The sequence below is a fragment of the Misgurnus anguillicaudatus genome, chromosome 6 (genome assembly GCF_027580225.2).
Source record: "Misgurnus anguillicaudatus chromosome 6, ASM2758022v2, whole genome shotgun sequence".
Taxonomy (NCBI): Eukaryota; Metazoa; Chordata; class Actinopteri; order Cypriniformes; family Cobitidae; genus Misgurnus; species Misgurnus anguillicaudatus.
In genome coordinates, this window is record NC_073342.2 from 5896831 (window position 1) to 5918396 (window position 21566).

Genomic DNA, 21566 nt, shown 5'->3' on the forward strand with positions numbered 1-21566 from the left:
AGATATGTTCGCACATATAAACACATTTTCATTGAGATCTGGTGACTTCCCACGATATGCCATTGACAAAAGAATGCATAAGTTGTACCATTTTGTCACTTTCAGTGTAAAATATGTAAAAATATCATTCATCTAAATCAATTATTGCTTGAATAACTGACCCAAAACCAAAATATACAAGGTTTCGTTGTGCCCCGCTCACCCCTACCCTACAGCGCATCTTTTCCTTACAGATTCCTTTGGCAACGTATAATATTTTACTAACCTAATCAGGCCTTTTTCAAGACATTTATGCTAAAACTTTAATTCAGGCTACGTGTCAGAAAGATGCATTGAGCAGTTACTCCTTACCCATTTTGCAATCTAGCAGTGGGGTGGAAATAAACTGTACAGTAGTCAAATGTCTTGCAGTAATTGCATGATAAAGTCTTCAGTCATCCACGAGCATTACACTCTTCATGCAGAAATGAAATGCAGCGGGTTATTCGAGTGTTTCCGCAACGTTAGCTTAACGCTAGTGTGTGCTGATCTGAACTGACAGCTCGCACACCCCTCGCACTGGTGTGACTTTTAGTATCATTATTAGAAATGACGGAGCAGATTAAAAGTGCAATTCCCTCTGATCAGATGTGGAATCCATCTAATTTCCCGTTTAATTGATGTGCTGATAGCTTTCCGTAATTAATGGAGTCGTTCATTTACAACATTGCTCAGTTTTTAAACACTGTCCTTGGATTAAGACATCATTTATGATAAAAGAAAGCTGATGGTTGCTTTGTTTAAAGGGATATTGTGGAAGTGATGTCTGTACGGTCATATGGGCAAAAATGTACATATAGTGATAGTGAATGTTAAGAAATACATTTACCTTTCCTCAAAGCGTTAAAGCCCAAGATCCAAACCTCAACTTGACTTTCTCGACCTTATCTATAATTTTGTAACAGGATATGCTCATATGATATTTAGCTTAACTCTCTGATTCTCCTCTTTTCACTGACACTTTATTGATTTTAAGCACAGTTTTGTTACATCCTTACTTATTTAATGGATATCAACATGTCTGTACAGTGGTTTCAGACATTTCTTAAACTGTAATATATGTTTGTTTGCTCTTGTTCAAACTGAAACTAAGAATTACACGCACACACGCTCTTTGATCTGTGCTCTAATTAGAGTCTTTTCCCCTGAAGTATTTCTTATTGTACTTTTCATTAATTACAAAACAAAAAAGAAACATGTTTGCCATAAGCCTTTTGTCAGCATTTTTCTGGAAGTGCAGTACTCAAAAATACACAATAACTTATGTAGAACTATGATTGCGACCCCCTTTTCCTTGCAAAAACCCCCTCACAAAGTCCAGTGAACACAAATAATTTTTATTTGCCCCATATTCTGCATACTTCACATTATGGTGTAGTATTATTAGCTTGCTGTTTGATTTTAATTTACCAAATAGTGTTGTTGGGCAAGCTGTTCACTATCGGTCAAAAATTGCTAGATTAACTTCATAGGTTCATGCAGTGTTGTAGTGAGGGGCGATTCTAGGCTCAGCCCCTAATGAGGGTATAATAAAACAGAATAAACAATTTCTTAAAATCTAATTTACTCTCTGTTTATTAAAATAAAATAACTATTTTAACTGAAGTAACTTGAGTAAAAGTTGTTCAGGAAATTTAAATTTCATGATAAACCTTAAACTGAACATAAGTAATTTAGCCTATTTAAAATAAATATGAATGAATCTTTGTTACAGAGTTACAGTTAGCCAGTTTTAGCAGTGAGTGATTTTCTTGTCTTCTTTTTTTATTTAGGTAACTTTTATGACAGAGACTCACGTAGGCCTACTATAAGACCGAATGCAACAAAATGCTTACATTCGGATAAGATAAACAATTGTTTACTATGATACTTACTAAGGGGCTGATCACACCAAATGCGTTTATGGCAGTTGCAGGCACCTTTTTCGAATGGTTTTCTATGGGCAGTGAACGTTATGCGCGCTGTTTATGCGCACCGAACGCCTTGTGTTTTTATCCGTCTGCCGCAGCACACGTTTTTGAAGGAGCTTTGAGAGCGGAAAAGCGCCTGACGGCATTCTTGTCTTTCATTGTCCAATCGAATGAGGGGAGAGGCGGGCCTTGCATTTAGCTCCACCCTCCTAGGATGCAAGCGAAGACGCAAGGACGGAGGAGACGGAGTATTAAGTGAAATGATATTTTCTTTCCTTACTCTTTGTATAACGTTTATTCACTGTTATCAAATGCATTGAAAACCCCAAATATTCAATAAAATAAAGTTAAATACATACTTGAGTTAGAGTTTATGTCCTTACTACATTAAAATAAAAACATTCTTAAAAGTGCTGTAAAATTAATATATATGTATATACCACTGATCATTTATATAGATCGGTGGTTTATACATAAATATTAAATATACTGTCTGAAACAAGTCTAGATTTACAATAATTTAATGATTAATAGCAAGATTTATGTGTGTTTAATGACGTGATGATGTGAAGTGGGAGGAGATTTATATTTGCATCAGGTTTAGGTGATAAAACACTTCCGCACAGGTGTATCCTCGCTCATGACACCTCAGAAAGCCTCCTAACTCCTTGTTCCTCGCCTCCCCACAGTGCAATTAAAGAATTGAGATGTCTTACAAGATGGCGGAGCTTGATCAGTTTCTGGGTCGTAGGATGTAGAAGCGAGGAGACGAGGAAGTATATTGATGTCTTTGGCGGCATGAAGGCAGCTCTGGGAAACGCATTTGGACAGACTTCATAGGCAGCATAACTGAATTCTGTTTGAAATATAAACAGAATATTAGGAATTGTAATAACTAATCCCATATTTGAAAAATATTTCTTGGACGCCATTTTTTTCTAACTCGAACAGGCTCGACCAAACACATTCCCCGCCCACACATAGAATTGTGGGACGAGATGATGAATGTATCTCAGGAGACAGAAAGTAAAGTAAACATTGGATTTGGGCACAGAGTCCTGCAACGGGTCGGGTACCCGTGGAAAAGTGTCTAAAACGGGTGGATTGTGACAATCCTAAAATTCACGGGCGAGGATGCGGGCGAATAATTATCTCCGTTCAGGCGTGTAGCGCAAATAAAAATATGTGCAAAATTTGTATGTCTTGGGTTGTGCACACCAAAACTTTTAAACGAGCGCTTTTTAGCTGTGATACTTGAGCTGTGAGCAGGCGGTTGTTACTTGTCCCACCCTTCCTCCACTGTGATTGGACGGCCGTGTGAAAACTGACATTGCCGATAGGAGCTTTTCACCCAAAGTTGAATCTTTCTCTCGACACTCAGCGCAGAGCTGGACGCCCCCTAAATTACCATTACACGTGCAACACATGACATTTGACCCATCACATCACTACCACTGCGACAGTTATTAGCACATTCATGACGCTGTTATGATGTTGAGAGAGGTAGAGATAAAAAATAATTGGAATTGGAATGATTTTAGGGTGTGTGATTTATGCATGTGCGGGTACAGGTCGGGTAACGGGCCAAATAATAACGGGTCTGGGCGGGTGCAGATTTAATTTTGATATTATCAATTATCAATTGATATTATACCTCAAAAGGCAGTATTTTAGAGATTTTGGAGTTTTGCTTCGAATTTGCTCACCTTCACACATATTGAACGAATGTATGTAATTTTTTACTTAGAATATGGAAAACAAAATGGCTGACACCCTAATCTCATACGCATCGCAAGTGAAACTCTATGCATTGCAACTAAAACATTCAACTTAAACTTCAGGGATTTACCAAATAGTTATCATCTGTCCTAAATGGACTGAATTTAACAGTTGCAAAACCTGTTGTAGTGTAATATTTGATCTTTTCACTTGAATTTCTTTCATGTTTAACCAAGCATTTGAGTCCAACTTTAAATTTTTTATTTTCCCATTTTAAAAGCATCTCTTTGAAACAATGTACTTCAAGACAGCAGTCACAGAAACACAAGAAGTGAAGCTCAAAATGTAGACAGAGCCTAATATGAGAAAGTCTTCATTCTGACAGTGGTGCTTTATGCAAAACCCTGCCATTAGAGCTCTTCAATTAGATGTCTCTCACACACATCCAAGTGCATTTGAGAACACTGAAGTTTTTGCTCTGGTGGGGGGGTGGATGGTGAAGTGACGCTCTGGTGAGAAATGGGCTGGAGGGGTGCAGAGCATGACAGCAGTGGTTTGAGATAAGCCCAGCTGTCAGACAGTACAGATGCCCCCCGATTTTTAGCTCCTCCACCCTACAACACTGATAACAATTAGATGTAATTGGACAGTCTGGTGAGGCTGAGCAATTTGACTACAGGCGTGGGCTATGGGCTCTTTCGACCGCCGCAGAGGAAGATGACAGCTGATTGGACGAAGATGGCGATTAGTTAGACACTCTGGTGAAGGGTCCACTTTCTCTTTTTCATTCAAACTCAAGTGATCTCAGACAGAAGATTCACCATCAAACCGCTGTCACTAACTCCACTCTCATAGCACGCCGAGTTCACTGCAAAACACACTGACTGTACTGTACCTCTGCCTCCTTATTTCAGCAATTACCATAGTACTGATATTCAGAAGTGAATATACTCTTATACTTTACCTCGGAAAACTTCTAGATATGTTTGACTTATCCAAAAATAATCTTAACTCGTACTGTAGAATGCTCAAGAGGTTTTAGAGTTTAGATGCACTGAAAGATGGCTTAAATTAACATTTTAGTTATATAAAATGTGTTGCCTATTTGTATTAAAATATTTACTTGAATTGATTCAGTGTTACCAATTTTCTCTTATATAAGATTATGATTATATTAATGTGTTTTTGTTTGCAAGGTGCCATAGAATGTAAAACTGTATTTACCTAGCCATATAATAAGAGTTCTCAAACACAATTGTTTCCTCCTTCGGATGTAAACCTTGTCCATGCCAAAGTCGTGATGTATGCCCCCAACATTAAATTGCACATTAAATTAATTGCGAAGTTGTTTAAAATGCTAAAAACAAAGTTTTGACTGCTAAGTTAGCGCTAGCCTATATGCTAGTTAAAAGGACACTCCACTTTAAAAATAAAATAATAATTTTCCAGCTCCCCTAGAGTTAAACATTTGATTTTTAGTGTTTTGGAATCCATTCAGCCAATCTCCGGGTCTGGGGTTTTGGCATAGCTTAGCATAATCCATTGAATCTGATTAGACCATTAGCATCGCGCTAAAAAATAACCAAAGAGCTTCAATATTTTTCCTATTTAAAACTTAACTCTTCTATTCAATTTTCAATTCAATTTTATTTATATAGCGCTTTTCACAATTGGTGATTGTTTCAAAGCAGGCTTATATTAATAAGTGAAAATCACAGATGGGCTCCACAGATAGCACATAATACACGATAGCATAAGAAGCTAAATTTGCTGCAGCTATGAATCAACATTATAAGCGAGTTACAATTGTCTATTCTAGAGGTCATAAAAGCATGGATAAGCTTCTCTGCATCTGATGCAGAGAGCATATGGCGTATTTCTGTAGTTACATCGTGTACTAAGACCGATGGGAAATTACAAGTTGTGGATTTCTAGGCTGATATGGCTAGGAACTACACTCTTATTTTGGCGTAACAGGACTTTGCTGCCGTAACATGACTGCAGCAGGCGCAATAATATTACACAGTGTCTGAAAATATTCCCCTTTGTAACTTTCAATGGACTATGCTAAGCTATGCTAAAAGTGGTACCGCCAGACCCGGAGATCGTATGAACGGATTCAAAAATGGTAAAAATAAAATGTTTAACTCTAGGGGAGCTGAAAATTAGCCTTTTTTTTAAAATTTGAGTTACCCCTTAAAATATTGCTCTACTTTCTTAAAAAAAAAAATCCTGATCATTTACTCACCCAAATGTCATCCAAAATGTTGATGTCTTTCTTTGTTCAGTCGAAGATAAATATATTTTTTAAGAAAAATAATAAAATGATTCTCAATTTAAAGCTGCAGTCGGCAACTCTGGAGGATTGAGATGATTTTGAATGTTTACAATTTTCATGCCCCTCCCACAGTACAACCGAGCAACCTACCTTCGAGCTCGTCCTTGTCAATGCGTGTGCAAGCATACTTAGATAACTTATATAACACTCAGAAATCCAATCAATGGCTGATTAAGCACAATTACCTGTTGAGAAGAAATGTGGCAAGCTCTGCATCCAGCTTGAACCCTTTAAAATCTCATAGATCTCTCCACCTTTCAAATGTCGGTTCGATATTGTTCCTAGTTTTATTATGGGCACGGTCGCTTTCTATCTTTGTTTCCTTCTTTTCATTGGTTGTTCTCCTAGCTCTGGTTGTTAATCAAGGAATCGGAAGTTTGTTGGTGAATGTTTTCTCCGCCATCAGGCTGCGTTCAATCCAACACACCTGTGAACTTCAGGCGGATGCATTTGATATTGTAACGCGCGCAACGGGGGATCTGTGGCATGTGCAGGAACTGTGATTGACAGGCAGATTTTATTCAGCCCTGCGCTGATTGGACTAGATGAACCGGTCTGCGCTAATTGGACCAGATTAACCGGGAGCGGTGGATTTTTGCCAAACAAATAACAGGCTCTTGGTGGAGGTAGAAGCGCTGGTTTTTTCTTAAACAGTCTAATTTATGTTGTTCTATCGGAGAATAGTGGTTTCAGTGAATATGATCAAAAAAAATTTGCTGACTGCAGCTTTAATAGACTTTCAATGCAGTTTAAAATTGCAGTTTTAATGCAGCTTCATAGGGCTCTAATAGATCCCAAAAGGGCATAAGGGTCTTATCTAACAAACGATTGTCATTTTCGGCAAGTAAAATAAAAAATACCACAACTTCTCATCTTGCATCAGCCTTGTGACGCGCCAGTGTGACGCGCCAGTGCGACCTCACGTAATGCATCATCACATCAAAAGGTCACGCATGACGTATGCGAAACTACCGCTGCAGTGTTTACAAGTGTGGAGAAAGAGGACCGTTCTGATGTTGTTGTATGTGGAATGATACTAATTTATGTCGTGTCAGTTTATTGTTTAAAATGGTCAGCAAATGTGCGTTTCACATTTGTAACGTGTTACCTATCGACATCATTACACATTACGTGAGGTCGCGCTGGCACGTCACACGACTGTAAACTGTTGGGGCCCAATAAAATCTATTAAATTGAGAAAAATTCTGGAATGTTTTTTTTTTTTAATGTATTTCTTCTCGACTAAGCAAATAAAGACATCAACATTTTGGATGACATGGGGGTGAGTAAATTATCCAATTTCTTTTTTTAAGTGGAGTAATCCTTTAATGGTATATACTAGAATTTAGGCTGAAGTTCTACTATTGGGGTTACAGTTACGTTTTGCAGGTCCATACTGAAAAAACACAAACGTACCACTCAGAAACGTCCATTAACAATCTCCAAACAATTGGTTGTTTCTCAAAATCTGTATCTTCGTCTGATACAGGCTTGAACATATTAGGACTGTTTACTTGTGTGAGCTACTGACATGAGCCTCATGAGCCTAATTTTGAAACTGCCAATCAGAGCAAAGCTCAACATTAATATTCATCACCTGTCCAAATAAGGTAATAATAGACAATTTAATTCTAAGGACAAAACCTATGGTTGTAAATGGACATGTAAAACATTTCTGGATAATTTTTGCACTTAATAAAGTAATAAACCTTCTATTTAGATCAGAGAACAATTTAACATATTATTAATTGTTTTTTGAGATGGTGTGTTAACCAGACTGCATTTTGGAAGATCGTTACTCGAGTCGTGAAGGAAAATGAGCAGGAAAGTGACTTAGTGCCCTTTTGTTAAGATATCACAGGCCACCGCTCATTTGCTGAATGCAAGGTTCTGGATTGGATGTAAAGTAGGAAGGTTTGAAAGTATGCCGGTGCAGTGCCAGTGATGCCACTAACTCCGCCCACTTAAAGAGAAAAAAAACTATCTGACTGGCATGTGAATCAATAAATCAAATGTTTTCTTCCATGTGTCATTTAGGGGTGAGTTCAAATCCAATTTATAGGCTGTATTTATTTTAAATGTAGATTTACTACCCTTAAAATGTGACCAGTCTAACAAACATAAATATGTTAAGGAAATAAATAATTTAAGTAAAGACTTAAACATTCTTGTATATTAAAATTTCTCAAGATTCATATACTGTAGAAGTGCATCACACTGGTAAACTCTATGAAATATTTATAGGTATAAAATCAACCCCTTATTTGATGAACTACAACTCTTAGCTCACATCTTTGTTACAATGTACCCTCAAGGCTCTGAGCAAGGTGAAATATTTCACTCTGACATAAATCCGCAAATAAAACTTTTGCCTTCCACAACAGATCGCTGTTTGAATATGCACAGCAAGCTCTCCTGTATCTTGTACATGAGGTAACATTTATGAAGAAGCATTGGAGTAACTGCAATCGACTCAATCTGTATACATGTTTGTGAATAAACTACCCTCATAAAGTTGCCATATTAAATGCATAGTTGAGTCAGATTAGGTTAGTTGCTCTTGGGGTGGGGGTGAATAAATAGGTGCGGGGGGTGTTTTATTTTTCATTGTAATGACCCCTACACACACCTAAATCAGTGCTGTGGGAATGAGGCGATAATATTAGCCTAACTACAGGGGATTAAATATAGTGATGTGACTGTGTGCTCGGCCCAGAAAAAAAAACGGATTTGTATTGTACCGATGACAGCTCATTAAAGCCAGTGAGAAAACTATTGAACAGTGCTCTATAACACTAAATTATATTTAATCTAATTACACCCCACCGTACAACTCTCTCTTTCTTTCTCTCTCTCCCTCTCTCTATCTCTCTCTCTGGCGTTATCACAGGACATTTATACCACGAATAACTTCACGCCCATTCCTCTGGCACACAACGTAATTACTGGTGCTAATTTCACATAGACACTTTATAGCAACATTATCCTTTCAAGTTAACAAAAACCAAGAGGTCAAATGGTGATTATGTTAATATTATATATATATATGACATATTATAATAAAGAGAATATTTTCACATAAAGACAAAATTCATTTTCTTGAAGGCTTCATATGACAAAACAGTATCATTTACTAAATACTGTACTATTTAAAAGACAGCAATCATTGTCACACTTTCCGATGTTAAATATTATTGAGACTAGTTTAAGCGATAGCTTACCCAAAAAGTCTGTCATCATTTACTCACCTTCATGTTGAGATAGGAAAAATAATACTATTGAAGTCAATGGTGCCCCGATCTGTTTGGTTACGGGCATTTTTTTGAAGATGTTTACAGGTTTAGAACAACTTGATGGCTAGTAAATGATTACAGAATTTTAATTTTTCTGTGAACTATCTTTTTGAATTACCCCTAGTTTATTCATATAGTGTCAGTTAACAAGTAAAGTATGCTTAAAAATGACTTTTTATTGTATATATGCGGTAACTCAGTTACTGTAACTGCCCCATTTCAATACCATAACTGTACATGTTTTTTACAGTATGGTGCCCTTACCGCAGTTCCATTTTACAGTAAAATACCCTTACTGTAACCTAGTTTAAAAAAATACAGAGTCACTTGATAAAAATTACTTGCTACACTCCCCAAGTAGCCTCCAGCAAAATTCACGTTAAAAAAAGATAACACCCTCCTCCTCTAGTTCACGCCAGCGAGCAAACACCTATTTTCATTTAAATTCAGCAAGAAACACTCTGAGGAGCGAAATCTTGGCGCCACTAGTGTTTTGAAGTCTTGAGGTCAGAGTTCAAATCTGACGGTCAAGCATTTATCCATAATCCCTTTCTTGTTTCTATCTACAATTCCCAATTAATTATTTACACTTCTGAAAAACAATTTACATTTTGAAATTTGCTTCACTGCTAAAAGCATAACAAATAAAATGTATTTCATTTCAGATATTTTATTTTTCCATTTTATATGCTTCTATAACACTGTTTTATTCAACTACAGTAGCACTACTGCTGTTGTTTTACAGCAGTTTACCGCAAATTAATTAAAAATACAGTAAATCACTGTAAATTAAATGTTAATACCCATAATGCAATGCATATTACAGTAATGAACTCGGAAATAAAATTATGGTATTTTACTGGGCATTTTGTGGTAAGTAACTGTAGAAATTACAGTTAAGTCTAACAGTGTGGATGGGTCCAAACCATACACTGGAGTAGATGTCATTGTATTGTATTCTGGTGCCTTTTATTTAAACATTTGCTTTAGCCTAAAAGCTTTGTTTACCTTGGAGTGCAGCAGGCGAAAGTAGTGAAAACAAGAAATTAAGTTTAAAGTGCATCTATTTCATTGCTAAAAACAACATTATTTTGTGTATTTGGTATAATGCAATGTGTTTGCATGTTTTATGGTTCAAAAAACACATTATTTTTCACATACTGTGCATTTTTGTAGCTCCAGATTTCACTCTCTTTCTGAAACAAACGGATTTGAAAAGCTCTGTGTCCCTGATTGGCCAGCTAATCTGTATGTTGTGATTGATCTAAATACCCTTGACATCACCCAGAAATGTGATACTCCTAACCAAACGTGCCGCACAAGCCCCGAAAAGTGAAGCCAAAACGTCTCGATCGCCCCCCAGTGACTGGTCCCAGTATAGGTCATAAACCCCGCCTCCCCATGTTATTCAATGGGACTTGAGACCAACTAAAAAATGTAATTACACTTCAATTATCTTTTTTCCGAAGCTGGTTTCTGTCATTTACTGTAGTTTTTACAGGTATCACGCTGATGTAAATTCAAATGTTTATTGTTAAAATAAGTTTGTGTTTAGTTAGTTATTTAATGATATAAAAACGGTAGTGTCACATCATAATTGACAACTGTGATATCGTGTGATATGCGCATTCTGCGAGAGCGAGGACGGAGCCTTGATTTCGCGGCTTTACTTCCTGCTCACTACTGCGGAGGACTGGACATTTTTTCTGGGATATAGATAAGGGCATCTATTTTACTATCAAGTTAAAGGAAAACAAATACTTAGACAAATGAATACATATACCTATCTTTTTTCAATGCATGCACTTAATCTTTGTACAGCGCGTCGTGAATGTGTTAGCATTTAGCCTAGCCCCATTCATTCCTTAGGATCCAAACAGGGATGGATTTAGAAGCCGCCAAACACTTCCATGTTTTCCCTTATTAAAGACACACTATGCAGTTATTTTACCTTAATATAACAGCTTCAAAGTTATTTCAGTGGTAAACAAAGTCATAGTGAGGCGAATCATCCTCCTGTTGAAGCTCGGGGAGGACGCCGCTAGCAAAACCGCCAATGCAAGCTTGAAAGAACCGCCCCTGACAAATCTCGCGAGAATCACGACTTGCTTTACGGCAACGACGTCACACACGTTAGGCTTGTTCGACTTTGTGTGGCGCTGCAAGAACCGACCGCCGGATGACGTTAAAGTACCGCAAGAATGATCCGAGACAGCACTTTGACGTCATCCGGCTGTCGGTTCTTGCAGCGCTGCATGAAGTCGATCAAGCCTATAACAACAACTGCACGCACGAATTTGAGCCGTGAGGCTAAACGATTTAAAAATTAAGAAAGCACGTTCGGAAGAGAGTAGGAAAAGAGAATCTGACCGCGTTAGGAACCGGACAAGAGTCCCACTCGGTCAGGTTTTTACTCGTTGGCGTGAGCTAAAAGACAGCACTGGAGGGGTGCTGATCTGGCGATTTTGTTGATGGACTAGTAAGTAAATCTCTCATTTATAAACTTGTTTGCGGTCTATGTTGTATGTTGTTGCGCTTCCTTGTAGTATCTCATGCGATTATCATGACAACAGTTGTCAATATCTCACATAATTATTAGGACATAAATAAGCCTAGAGGTTGTTAATAGTGTAAACATGCACAATTTGCAAACTATTATGATAAATAGCAATAATCATGTATAGTGACATTATAACGAACAACGTTATGAAATAATGCAACGTATACAATTAACTTTGTCATCGCATTTTGTAATGTTTAATTGTGATTTAGCTGCAATCATGTAAAAACGTTAAAAGCTAGCAAACGCGGTACTTTATTATTATATGCACTCTACACTTGGAATAAACTTATTATTATCCTATTACCATCATCTGTAGTTAAGTAGACTATGCAGTAGCCTAATATTTGTATGAAATTGTGAAACATTACCTGGTCATTATCTTCGGAGTACTAGAGTGGGAAATTACGACATTTGCAAGTATTCTCCAGCGACTCTAGGGGTCGCTGTTTGACAAAAACGCCGAAACTGCATAGAACGGCTTTAAAGACTGTTACATGAGTAGCTGCACGATGGTGGCACAAAATAAAATGTTTTTTAAGCAGATAAAAATGAAAAACTATTTTGTATGGCAGAAGAGCACTTCGTTTGCAGCACTTCCACCTCGGCGCGCAACATCATCACTCCTGACTACTCCCCCTCTTGCTCAAACTTCCATCAATATTACTGCGCTGAACATATTGCACGCATTGAATTAAGATAGGTGGATTAATTAATCTAAGTTGAGGTAAAAACGTAATAAAATGTTGAAAAATGTTTTCCTTTAAGAGGACACTCCTACAAGATGTAAAAAATGACAATCAGATCCGCCCTAATATGGTAATCACAGGCAGCCATTGTGTGAGTGACATAAACAAGATAAAGTTGAGTTTGGAATGAAAAAGACATAAACTGCAGAAATCATGGCTTTCGTAATAGTATGACATGTGGAATGTAGTAATGTCATGGTTGTTGGTTAAATAACTGACATGTTGGCCCCTGGGCTTACGTGGGTCTTCGCTACTATATGTCACATGATCGTGTTTCCACATGTTTCATTATTCTGCCTCATAGGTGTCTGGGTCATATTTTAGCCTGAAATAAAACTTGAAAAATCTACTTTAATGTAAGAGCAAAGCTTGCATTGTCACAACTTTTATGCTAATTCAATTCACCAACAATTTCATTACCACAATACAGCAATAAAAACCATCTTGTAATGATTTTTGCGATTGATTTTACTATTGTAGGAGCTTCCATTTCAACTGCAAAATTTATGGGATGAGACAGTATTTAAAGTAAATGAATCACGTGATTTACTAATGTGTGTGCTTGTATTGGTATTTTAGTGCAAATTTGCTCTGCTTTTGGGATAAATTGCTTGTCGTTGTGGAAATGAGATGTTGCATCTTTTCAGTAAATCACCTGCTAAAATTTTCACTCCCATCTGCACTTTTTTGGAAGTGCACGCACACACTAATTCGCCCTGTTTAGTATATCTGGCCCCAAAAATGACCTTTTATAGGCAGGACCACAAACTAAATTTGTAGGAAAAACATAAAATTTTTCTGCATTACGGTAATGATGATTTCAAGGAAAATGTAGTTTACCTTTATGAAAATAATTTTTCAATGAGAAAACTGCAAAGGTATTGCAATATATTTTATTCATACAAACAACAACAACAAAATAACTTTCATATTTGTATTTTTTCCATAAACAAAAATCATGACAGGTCACGAAAGATACACGCTTAACATGTATTTGTACAAGCGATGCAAAGACATTACCCTTTGATATATTCCACGCTTACATGGAAACACAACATTTACAAATGCATTGTTTGTCTCACTGCTCCAGTTACTCGTACAAGTCTACATTTTTTAGCCTTAACTGAGGCTTGAATATGTTTGTCATTAGTCTAGTGGCGTGAAATAGTCTAGAGGCACAGATGGGACATGAATTCAAAATTTATGATCTGTGTGTAGTACCCACCTTCATCCCGCTTATCTACAGGAAATGCTACAAGCACTTTTGTTGTTATTTTTTGACAGAGTCAGACCGAGCGCTTGCCCGTGTCACCGGGGGGTTGAGCGCTACCAAAAAACACAGCTCTAATGAAGCACCTTTCTATGTGTACTCGTGTGGATCTGCGCCTGAGAGGAGTCAAGTGATGTTTTCCTAACACACAGCGACTCCCGAGGTACGTCTGCAGAAATCCCCCGACTGCATGTCGTTTCCTGCGTGTGCATTTGAGAGAGACACTCGCCACCAGATGCTCCTTGATGTTCCCATCCAGACAATAAATTCAACTTTGGCCCTTATTTTGCCAGGCGACACTACGGCGTTCCCATTGCTGTGCCGCGATGTGGAGACCTGTTACAACACCTCAGCCCTCCATTTTTTAACTTTAATAATCTCCAGCTGTCAGGGACAACCTTCCCTGCCACTTCTGGTTAAAACTTGTCTCCTAGGCATGAAATAATTAAAGGTGCCAGGTAGAGAGCGAACCACAGCACGGGTAGAGGCAAGGAGAGACAGAGTCAGGGACTTTATTAGATAAATAGCCCTTGAAATGGAAAGTGTGACCAAAGATAGAAGTGCCATTTTCCTGGGGCCCCACCCCGTCCTTCTCACCCATGGTCCCTAGGTAGTGCTAAAGGGGACAGATTGGGAGTCATTGTCTGTCAATTGTTCTGACAAGGGAAAATATCCAGCACCTAACTCTTTAAATTTCACCCACTCCGGGTCTGTGGATAAGGGTTTAGAGAGCAGAAAAGTGGAAAATCTCTAACTGTATTGCAACATTTTATCTTTTAATTGCTTTGTGTTTTGGACAGAAAAGGTAAAGATAGTCAACCAAAGAAAGAGAGAGCGTTTCTTGATTTCTTGATATTCAAATCAGTTACCCATTTTAAAGTGATTTGGCTATTTTTCATTCAAATTGAACTATTTTTACGAGCATAATATCCCCGGAGCAACCCGAGTTAAGTATCTTGGTTAGGGGTTAACTGATGATAAAGGAGGTCTGCTTAGTCTGAAGCTACGTAGGACCTTTGGGTTACTAGTACTGATTTTAAAACTCTGGACAAATATCATCCTGATTTTCGGCCTACAGTAAAGGGGATCACACACCAGCTGCACAGCTCAGCGCCGCGTTGAGTCACGTCTAAAATAACTCGGAGGTATCGTAAACCAGAAGTGCACATTAAATAGCGCGAGCTTCATCAGATAGCGTCTACTTCAAAATGCAAAATATACGTTAGCAGACAATGTTAATCGTTAATGATCTGGAACAAATATAATGTTATTTAATGTTAAATTATGTGAGTGGCACTCTGTGGCGTGACAGGGATTTGAGCAACTTCCTGAGTCGTAGTTGAGCAATGTGTTCGAGTTTTTTAGAACGGCGCTGAGCTGCGCGTCCTGTGTGAGACCCCCTTAAGACTGGCTAAAACAACCCTGCTAAAAATGATAACAACTATCAGAGGAATGGATATAGCTAGCTAGCTAAAAACTTAACAGATCCAGACTCTTGAATTTTTCTCTGTAGCCCCCTTGAGTACTGAGGTTTGTTATTGTGTAAGTAATGCAAGACTGTAAATTAATTTTGTACAATGTGTCCATGTTGGACAATTTATGTCTGAGAGTGTTTTGTCTGGGTCTTGAGTACCATCTTGACTTCAATATTTTTCAGAGTAAACTTCTTTATATCATCTTACAGCACAGATGTAATTTTTAATTCAATATCCTAAATCCATTCTCTCTCTCTCTCTCTCTCTCTCTCTCTTTCTCTCTCTCTAAATATTTACCACCTCCTAACCAAATTTACTGTTTAATTTGCAGCACATACTTTTTTATTGACTGGCAGAGCGGCTGATTACCGAAGCAGCCTGGACCGTTCCCTAGCGCACTTCATACTTCAAGCAGCGGGGCTTTCCCCGAGAATAACAATCCTGTCAAATTAACCATGGGGACCTAAATTATTCAAATACTGTAAATCCTCTTTCTATACTGCTCTGCCTGCTCATAATTTGTCTTTTCAATGTTGCCAATTTACTGGCAATACCATCAATTAATGATGCCAACTCGCTCTAAATGGCGCAGAGGAAAATGTGTCAACACGTGCGCTGGCGCGGAGTAGAGGAGTTGGCAGACTGCGGAATATCTCCGGCTGATTTAACGTTGGCTTTCATTCATTACTTTGACACACACTCTCTCTTTCTCTCTCTTTCTCTCTTTCTCTCTCTCTCTCTTTCTCTCTCTCTCTGCCTCGTCTGCACTGGAAAAGTAACATAATTACATTAGCTTTGTGTTTTTACCACACGTTCCAGGAGCTCAGCGTGGAGCTTATGGTATGTGCTCAAAATTACCCATAAGTACCTTTGAGGTTTACTTTTATTTCTTTTTACCTGTACTAGATTAACATTATGAACTGAATAAAATGTTTATGGTAAAACCTTCAAAGCGAAATGAATGATTATTAGTGTGTAATAACCCAAAATTTATGCAAAAATTATATAGTAATAAATAATGCATCTTGTGCTTTTTCTTTAGAATGGTTAAGCACGGCATATACATGTAGGTGAGACTAAGGGTAACTGTAACATTTTTGGCATTTAACCTTATATCTGTCAGAATCCTGCCAGATCCTTGTTTGTATTTAGATCTAGTCAGCATGGCAGGTTTCTGACAGTACAATGTTTCATGTGGGAGATGCGTGGTTTTTGTATTGATTTATTCTGACCACGCATTTCCCGGGTCTCGTCACTTTTTCCCCGATCCCTTACTTGTGATAATTTTCCAGGTGTTTGTAATTTACTTTCTCCCTATTAAAGAGTCCTTGGCCGTTTCTCAATATGCGTTCTTGTCTGTACTTGCGTTCTTGTGGACTTGTGAAACGTCATCAGTCGCGGTCCAAGTACTGTTCCAATTCAAAGTTCGCATCAAGCCCAAGTTCATCCCCGGATGTGTTCTAGATCCGCCCATTTTATCGAGGATGCATCAGAGGAGACTTGTGTGGACTTATGACAGCGAAGTTTCCCAGAATGCATTTCGCGTCAGGAGTTCGTTCTTCCGAGTCTGAACTTGCAAGTTCGAACTACGAAGGACACAAGTCCGAGTTTGGCGTACTTGGTATTGAGAAACGGCTCTTGTGTTTGTTGTCCAGTGCGGGTTCGTCTGTTGTACTATGTTGTCTCATGCCAGTCGTTGTTTCCAGTGTGTTCCAGGTTGAAGTTAAGTGTAGTTTGTCCCCCCCCCGTGGGTTTTCTGTTTTCCACTTAATTTATTTTTTTTTTTTGCATTTTCGGATCCGTGTCTGCGTTTGGGTTCTTTCCTTGTTTCAAAATCCTGACAATATCTCTGTTACAAATCCGCAATATTTTGGTATCAAATACATGCAGTATATGTGCCAACAGTATTATAATGAGAGATGCCACATTATGATATATAACTCAATTTAAATATTGTTTTGCTCCCTCATTATGGGAGAAATTTTAAGACTGAATAATAAATAATAACCCACTGTATTAAAAAAACATAAATAACAGTAAGTGTGTGAATAAGTGTGATGCATTTTAATTAGCTAATCCTTTTATCTAAAACATATTGATCTTTTTAATAAATCAAGAACAATTTTCAACCAAATGCTGAAATAACGAAAGAACCAGATGCTTATCATGATGCTTTCATATCCAAGAGTTTCGACATAAAATTCATAATAATTAATTACATATATAGTGCAAAAGCTATTTTTTTGTCAAATCAATTTGTAATTTCTCACAAACTTTTTTATTTTCTCATTGAGTCGTTGATATGCACACAATTTTGTCAATCTGACTGAATATAGTACCCTAAACATTGCAATCTGATTAAATGTTTTGGCTGAGTGCACGCAGGGAATGCGATTGGTTTAAATAATACGATTTAAATAATACGATATTCAATTTTTAATATCAACATATTTAATTAGCCTATATTTTTATATTTGAATGAATTATTTTTTTCCTGTGATGATAATAATTGATAAATAGCCTATCAGCAGTATTATATTTAAAGTAGTTTACTCATATATGGACAACGTTTCTGCTTGATGGTAAAATGAATGATTGTTTTCTTCATTGATACACAGCCTGGACAAATGGTACAGTTTTTACCAAAAATATATGGATACGTTTTGCTATTGCATCAATAGAATCATAATTATGTGAATATTGGCTCATCTAAAAAAAATATCCACAATATGGGCCCTATCATGATACACCCGGCGCAATGCAGCATAATGCTCGACACAATTTCTTTTGCTAGTTTCAACCTGCAGCAATTATCATTTTTATGTTTAGCACCCTATTGTTTAAATAGCAAATGCATTTGCGTCCAATTTTGCGCACCAACAAGGTGCATTGTTAGCGCATTGGTATTTTGAGGCAACTAAAATAGACTACGCCATTGACCAACTAAAACCTAGTCTGAGGTCAATGACGCAATATTGTTTTTGTTATTTAAAGAGCGCAATAGTAATATGCGCCTATAAACAGGACGACAACGCGGGTTTGCTCTTCACACACATGAATGCGCAGCAGCACACAAGCGTTTTAAAATATGACAAATTAAACGATTAAAATGTAAAAGATTATTATTGAGTCTATTGGACATAATGAGGACCGATTATGAGATGTTAGAAGGAGTAAAGAGCTGCTTCACCTGTAGCCTGGTAAGTAATTGAATGTTTTGCTTTAAACAAATGCAAATATTACTCATTACGAGAATAGAACCCTTTTAGGCTGTGCGCTTGGCGCACAAACCATTTTTTCGTCATTAAATTAGCAAAAGTCGATTCAAACACGCCCATTTAGACTGTGCACCATGCGCTTTAGACAATGCACTTAGATTGTTAAAATAGGGCCCTATTTTCCAATCTGTGAAGGAATGTAATATATCTGTGTGTTTCCATGTGTGTTCATACCTAAGAATGACCATAGAGGTTGGTTAAGGAAAGTTTTCTGGTCAACAGAAATGTGCTATCTCACATGAGGAATCCCAAATGAAGAAGTGGATTTACTGTTTATAATCCCTCATCAAACAGACAATAATGTTACAGTCTAATCCTCCACAATTCTGAGATTAGTTGCTTTCACCTCCTGCTAAAGTTAAATGTGATTGGCTGATAGGATTTCTCTCCTCTACTGTGACCTCTGCCAGACAACCTACAGTACCTAAACAAACTATTACCATCATTACAACTGATATTAGCAGCGTTAAGATGAAAAGCGTTCTGTTTTTTTTTTAATGTGTTTATTATTGCTCAAATATTTCCTCATATCACATCTTAAAGGGACAATTAATTGTGTCATTTCAGATCCATATGACTTCATCTATTCTTTTAGCTATTTTACTGCAAAATGTTGGCTTTTCTTATCACCTTGCATTAACACTGAGCATTAGCACTAAGTAACAGTCTTTTATTAACTTTTATTAATCTAAGATACTTTATTTAGTGAAAGCTATTATTGGTATACAATACATTAAAGTCGCAATGAAATTGAAATGAAAAACTATATATATATTTTTAATATTGTGGTATTATTAACAAATGACTTATCTGTGAGCTTCATTATTTTTTAAAAATTCGTGTGTGCTCATAATCTTTAATCAAAAATGCAAATCTCCTCCCCTCCTCAAAACGATCTCTCTTCACTTCCGGTCAAAAGTATGGCAGGTGGGCGGGGTCCGGGAGAAGGTCGCAGCGATTAGCAATTGTCAACACGACCCAACTTCAAACGATCCAATCAGATCTCGATGGATAAATTCGAATCCAGCCCTGCCTTATTTCATCTCAAAAGCCGTTTCATTCGGATATACGTTTCCACGGGGAAAATAAGACAATCACTACTTCCGTTTCATGGCGACTTTAATGTTACAGTGCTTTAATACAAACAATACAGTAGTATGGGATTTCAATAATTTTCACCCTGAAAGTAATGAAAACTTTAATGTGAATACAAAGAAACAATGGTTGCACCCTACAAAGAATGATTAAAAACTTTTAATATTATTAAAAAAAAAGTGCTTTAAAAATAATCATCCTGATAAATACATACATTGCATATGTACACATAAACAGTACAAACTAAAATAAACACAAATAAACAATGGTTTTGATTAAAAAATTTATTTGACATTTTTCAACATGTAAAAAACAAATCCTCTCCTGTGTAGCTCACTTGCATTAGCATTGTAAAAGGTCACGGGTTTCAACCCAGAAAACACAAAAACTGATAAAAATGTATACCTTGTAATTTACTCTAAGTTGCTTTTTTTAACAAAAAGCCATTCTTTATACATTAGAAAAGGACAGTTTTATATAAAAAAAATCATATATATTTCACTTTTTCCAAAGTTTTGATCTTGTACATTCTAAATGTAGACAGACATCATAATCAGCTTTATATGTGAGCATCTTTGAACACTTAAATATGTTTATCTGCATGGAGAAGCTTAACTACTTGACTTTCTGAGTTTGTCTGTTCTGCAAAGACCCGATACAGAGTCAAAAACTGCTGACGTCCTTCCTTTGCCAGCAGGGATATTTTTTTCTTAATAAATGCTGCACACAAATAGATAAGAGCTCAGTGGGATGTAAGGGGACACGTTTGATAAATAAGAATAGAAACTTTACGGGTGGCTTTATTCTTCAAGTGATTTTAAATCAAACTTGTGTGTAAAATCTCATCACACTGTCAAGAGGCTTCCTCTGATAGACTTAATTAATAAAAACAAAGACATTTGATCAATGAAATGATAAATAATAATGTTATTTTACAATACAAATGAATTCACTTAGGGGAAAAGCTAAAATTAAATGTCTGTAAAATCACTTCACATTTATTCCTCCCAGACAACAATGAGAGTAAATAGAGATCCTGTAGCTTAACTGGTATAGCATCCCTGCTGAAAAAAAAACAGCATCAAACCAGCATGGGAATTATGCTGGTCTATGCTGGTTTAGCTGGTGGTCACCAGCAAACCAGCACCCAAACACAACATATGCTGGTCTTGCTGGTATGCTGTTTTTTTCAGCAGGGATTGCTTTCCCATATGGCAAAAAAAAATATCTGTAAAATATATATTTTTTAAATTTATCCTAAATACATTTTGTAGAAAGAAAAGCTTAATTAAATATATTTTTGAATTCAGTTTTAACCTTCATATATTAACATGTATTTCAAAATGTATTTCAGTGGCAACAAATACATTTCTAATTTTTCAACCCATACAGCAAAAAAAAAAATGTTTTAAAAATATAAAAAATATAAAAGTTTGTATAAAATGTATATGTATGTATAAATATTTGAAATATAAAATTATAAATACATTTTTGCAGCTGAAAATTTTATTTTAACCTTTCAAACCGGTTTACAGTTTTGTAACATAAAAATGTTTTCTTCCAATGTGACGTGAATATAAATGCTTTAAATATGTATATATATATATATATATATATATATATATATATATATATATATATATATATATATATATATATATATATATATACAGCCATATTTTTGTTTCTTTTGAAATATATGTTAAATTATATTTGAATATATATATATTTTTTGCCATATGGGTTGGCATTAGCCCGAAACATTTGAGCTTGAGTCACGAGAACACTGATCAAATGTAAATCTTGAACTGTAAGTTGCTTTGAATAGTGTCTGCCAAAT